Below are 6,000 nucleotides of genomic sequence, written 5' to 3' on the forward strand. Positions count from 1 at the left end.
ATTACACAACACAAGCAGTCACACAAATATGTAAACATTTCAATCTAGTCATCCGACTAGTTATATGCTCACGCAGCCAGTCACACAAATGACACATACCAGCACTCACACGTAATGCCACCTTCAAGTAATCAAACAAGTGGAAATTAGTCAGTGGCACCACCTGAAACCCCAACGAGCCGTCCTCACACATGGCTCGCCCTCTCGTACATGTGCACCAGGGAGCCGATCCCCCATACGGCCAACTGGTCTAATCCTCACTGACCAGTCCTCTCATTGTTTTTTTTTTTCCACTCTCTCGTTTCTTTTCCATATCAACAGGAGGCAACCCGGTGGTCTCCATCCAATCTAGATCATCAAGTGCTCACAACAGGAGGCCACCCCGCGGGCTACAATCAAATCTAGATTATCAGGTGCACAACAAAAAGAAGCCATCCTGTAAATCCCCATATAATTTATATCATCCGGTGCACAAGGGGGCGCCGATCTCCCATTTTCCCGGCCGACGGTCAAGTATCATATCGTATTCAGGATCCATATCACAGACCGTCCTCACAAACCCATGGTGGTCCACTTCATCCCAATTCCACGCAAACAAAGCATAGCATTTTCACAACACAATTAATCAAACATTGCAATCAAATGCAGACATATTGATCAGTTGAACATCGTAATGCAATGCACAATTAGACATCCATTCTCAAATGCAATTAAATAATTAAATACCATTAACAATAAACAACAATAATAAAATAAATAACAATAATAACAATAATAATGGAAATAAATAAATAAATATGTAAATAATTAAATGAATAATAAAGATAATAAGTAATCAGAGCACTATATTTATTATGTACTAAATTATAGAACTAATCTAAATAAACTTATTAATTATGTTGTTAGTTAAAATTAGTCTAAGTTCTATCAAAATTTCGACAGCACCTCCCCTAAAAATTGGACTATCTGCCTGCTCAAATATCTCAATATTATCATTTATTTATCAAATCAAAGCACACAGCCCATCCGTCGGGCAATCAATCAATTTAAAATCCCATCCTCCTCCCAAAACAACAATATCAACACTCAACCATTAATTTACAACAATCTTGTTCCAATGGTAATAGCAATCATTCTTTACTTCATATAATATAACTAGCTTCAATAGCTAATTACCAAACAAACGAAGGCTTTAATACATATATAATCGAATAAAACTTATATCATTAAGTTAATTGCAATTGCTTTCATTTCTTCATTCTTGCTTAAAGATAATAACCACATATTTATTCTTTTGTTAAAATTTTTATTAGCCAATAAGAACAAAAGCTTCTATTAAATTAAAATCTAAAGAATACATCTACTAAAAGATCCAACTTACAACTTAAAATATACCGATTAACTATTCCTAGCAAGAATTAAACCTACTATGTGACATCCTACCGAGTCGAGTCTTAGTACTGAGTCGAGTTTTTTTTTCATAGAGTCGAGTTGAGTCGAGTTGAACCAAACCCGGTTGGGGTAGAATGGGTTATAAGTGGAGTTACTTGAGTGAGAGAAAAAGATTAAAGCATAAGGGTTAGGATTTATTTGCATTAAAAGATCAAGTTTGGGTATTAAGTTGTAGCCTGTTGACAATTGAGGTACCATTTAGAACTTTTACACACAAAGTCATGGATCTTTTAGAGCCTACCCGTGCATACCCATTTCACTTTCCCATTTTCATGTTTATCTTCATCTTCTTCCTTTCCTCTTCCACCTTCCTTTCAATTTTAATGGTAGTTAAGCCTTAACTTCAACTTCTCTTTTATCCAAGTAAGTAAACCCTCTTGAAGTTCATAATTGAATCATTTGGTGCTATTATTTTAGAATTCATAAGAATTCTTATTTATAGGTGAGGGGAGTTCAAGGAGTGTAGAAAAAAGAAGCTAAGGAGGAGCTCAAGCTTTTGGAGTAAAGGTTTGATATCTCTTGTTATTTTTCATTTTCTTTGCATGAGAATTGTGTGGTGTGTTGATAGTGTAACGTCCCATTTTTCTATTGAATCGAGTCGTTGCTTAGAGTCGAGTCGGGCTGATCCAAAACCTGGTTCGATCCATTAGAGTCTAGAGTGGGCTAGAATGCGATGTAATTGCAATAAGGAAAAGAAGTGGACTTACTTGAAGGAAACAAAAAGATCAAAGTATAAGGATTAGGACTTGCTTGCACGAAAGTATAAAGTTGAGGTATTAAGTTGTACCATTTTGACACTTGAGGTACCATTTGGTAATTTTCACAGAAAAATCCATGATATTTTGGAGATGTACCCGTGAGTTCCATTTCATTTCATTTCTTCATCCTTATCTTCATCTTCTTCCTCTACTTTTCCTTTCATGCTTTACTTTCTCCATCACTTTTAATGGTAGTGAAGATTTTAATGGGATTCAAGCATTAATTCAACTTCTATTCTATCCAAGTAAGTAAACCTTCTTGAATTTCATACTTGAATCATTTGGTGATATTTTTAGAGTATTCATAAGAATTCTCATGTATAGGAGAGGTGAGCTCAAAGGTAGAAGAAAAAGGAAGCTAAAAAGAAGAGCTTAAGCTTTTTGGAGTGAAGGTGTGCTATCTCTTTTAGTTTAATTCATTTCCTTACATGATAATTTGTGTGATGTGTTGAAAATGTGATGATATGTTGCTTAATGTTGAGTGAGAAGACTGAAAATGGTGAAAAAACATGAGATGAAATGAATAAATGAAGTAGAGATTGAGTTCATGCTGAAACAGGTTTTGCTGGAAAATTTACCAGTAACTTCACCTTGATTTTGACCCTATTTAATGATGGAATTAGGAAGTGTCATAGAAGATTTATTTGTTCCTCTATGTGTTAGCTTTACATGGGTTTTTGAATCACCCAAATTGGAGTTATATATTGAGAGATATGACCAAAAGAGTATAGACTGCGCAGGCTGGAAAACACGTTGCGCGGTCGCGAATTTCATTTGCGCGCTCGCGAATTGTGACTTTGCATGGTGCGCTCGCGAATTGTGTTCTGATGCTCTTTTGGACTTCATTTTCAATGCAATTGTATTCCTTTGCTCAACTTATATGCCTCCAATCATTTTAAAACAAAAAGACAACATTAGAACATGTATCAAAACAACATGCAAGCATGCAAATGATGTGAAATGAGGTAAACACTATGGTGTATGAAGTTATGAATGCTATGCAATTGTATTCTTTTTCTCAACTTGTATGTCTTCAATCATTTTAAAGCAAAAAGACAACATGAACACATGTATAAACACAAAATGCAAGCATGCAAATGGTGTGAAACTAACATGACACAAGTTGCCCGCTTGGCGAGGCTATTAGCATACAGGTAAGCAGTAAATTTTATGAAATGATGAAGCAGTTAATTTCATGACACAAGCATGCAAATTATGACACAGTTACTATGCATTTGTTTTATCTATTGACATACCATTAATATGCTCCATTGAGGTTAGGTAGAAACCATGTAGATAAGGCTATGTCGCGACATAGAATAGCAGATCTGCGCCCCATACAGTTTGGTACTCCGGCTACAGGCCGTTGAGTGGATATGATTATATAGGCCATAGCAGCCAAGCATACAGTTTCATCCAGTTTCATACAGTTTTTCTTATCACTTCGGTTTCACTATAACCTTATGGAGCCATACAGATATCTTGACATAACATTGCATGAATCATACAGTATACTAAACAGCAAGAAAGATCATCAAGGTAAACTGAAAGTATCATGATATGTGTGCTTACATTCCATCTGTGAGTACATGTTTATTTCTACATATGTATGTGCTTATATGTTTCTTTATTCATTATGATATTCACTGAGTTTTAATCAAAGTTGCAGAATTCATACAGCATAAAGAACATCAGGTAAGATCATGAAAGTATAATGCGATATATGCTTACAAGTTTATTTATTGAATCTTTAAGGAGCCATACAGTCATGAGATGTTATTAATCATAACTTATATGATGTAACTAAAAGTGCATAAGTCATACAGCATAATGAATAGCAAGTAAGACAATGAACATATACTGTTATGTATTCTTACATGTTTATTGATTTCATTCATACAGCATAATGAATAGCAGGTAAGATCATGATAGTATCATGATATGTGTGATCAAAGGTTCATGTAAAGGAGTTATGAGATAATTAGAACTCAATTATTATGTTAGAATTAGAAGTTTATTCTTCACTATAAAGATACATTTATGTTGAAATTCAATGATTCTAAGATTTTCAATGCTTTTATGAAATTTGTAGTTTAAGTAAGTTGACATCACACTTTGTTAAGTATGTGAATTATGAGCACCACTGAGTTTTATACTCAGCGCGTCGATTTTTATCACGCGTAGGTTGAAGATCGTGGTTGCTACTTGAAGACTTGAAGAGTACTATCAAAGCAGAAGTGACTAATTCGAGTTTAGATTGAGAGTTATATAATTAAGAATTATGACATGTATTAAGATTTATGGCATGTATAATTATTACATTTGTTAGAGCTATGTGATTGTAAATATAAGTGAAGCAGGTAATTATTTTGGTGTAAGTAGTTGGAGATAAGAATAATACTTATGAAATGACTGAAATATTTTACTATAGTTGGTATGATTAGGTCATGAAGACTTGATATAGATCATGAATGCAATTAATTGCTGGATATTAAATGCTATAGGATTTATACAGTTATGACTATATACATAAAGTGTTGTTGTGTTATGATGATTAGTTGGAGATATTGAAAGTTTGAAGTTTAATTGGGAGTGTTTTATATTCATATTTAGCATACAGGATGATATCAGCATGACAGGATATAAGTTCAACCAGATTGTAGCGTCTCGGCTCGGTTCATTCGGGTTAACGGGTGGACCGGGAAGGGATGATACAGATAGTGAGACAATATATTGCTTCATGTTGAGTGGGAGGACTGGTAATGGTGAGAAACAGGGGAGAACAGGGGAGGTATTGAATAAATGAAGTAAATATTGAGTTTATATTGAAACAGGTTTTGTTGGAAATTTACCAGTAACTTCATCTTGATTTTGACCCCATTTAGTGATGGAATTAGGAAGTGTCATAGAAGAGTTATTTGTTCCTCTATGTGTTAGCTTTACATGGGTTTTTGAATCATCCAAATCGGAGTTGTATATTGAGAGATATGACCAAAAGAGTACAGACAGTGCTGGCTGAAAGCGCGCGCGAATTGCATGACGAGTTCGCGTTGCCTTCTCGCGCTCGTGAATTTGAACTACGCGCTCGCGACTTTCACCTGAAACTCTCTGACTCTCATTTGGCACTTCTCGCGACTTGTGCCCGATAACTCACTGTCTCTCATTTTGCATTCTACGCGCTCGCGACTTGTGTTTTATGCATTTTTGGACTTCATTTTCAATGCAATTGTATTCCTTTGCTTCACTTATATGCCTCCAATCATTTTAACATCAAATACAACATGAGAACATGTATCAAAACAACATTCAAGCATGCAAATGATGTGAAATCAAATAAACATTATGAATTATGAAGTTATGAACTATTAATATGATGTTGTGTTATATTATTTCCAATACCAACATTAGGCTCCATTGAGGTTAGGCAGAAACCATGTAGATAAGGCTATGTCGCGACATAGGATAGCAGATCTGCACCTCATACAGTTTGATACTCCGGCTACAGGCCGTTGAGTGGATATGATTATATACAGGCCATAGCAGCCAAGCATACAGTATTCATCCAGTTTCATACAGTTTTTCTTATCACTTCGGTTTCACTGTAACCTTATGGAGCCATACAGATATCTTGACATAACATTTCATGAATCATACAGTATTATAAATAGTACAAAAGATAATCAAGGTATCATGAAAGTATCATGATGTGTGTGCTTATATGTGCCATATGTGTTTACATGGTTCTTTCTATACATGTATGTGTTTAATTGTTTCTTTATTTGTTGAGATA

This window comes from Jatropha curcas, chromosome 2 (genome assembly GCF_041381405.1).
Source record: "Jatropha curcas cultivar XTBG-Jc1 chromosome 2, XTBG_Jcur_1.0, whole genome shotgun sequence".
NCBI classification, from domain to species: domain Eukaryota; kingdom Viridiplantae; phylum Streptophyta; class Magnoliopsida; order Malpighiales; family Euphorbiaceae; genus Jatropha; species Jatropha curcas.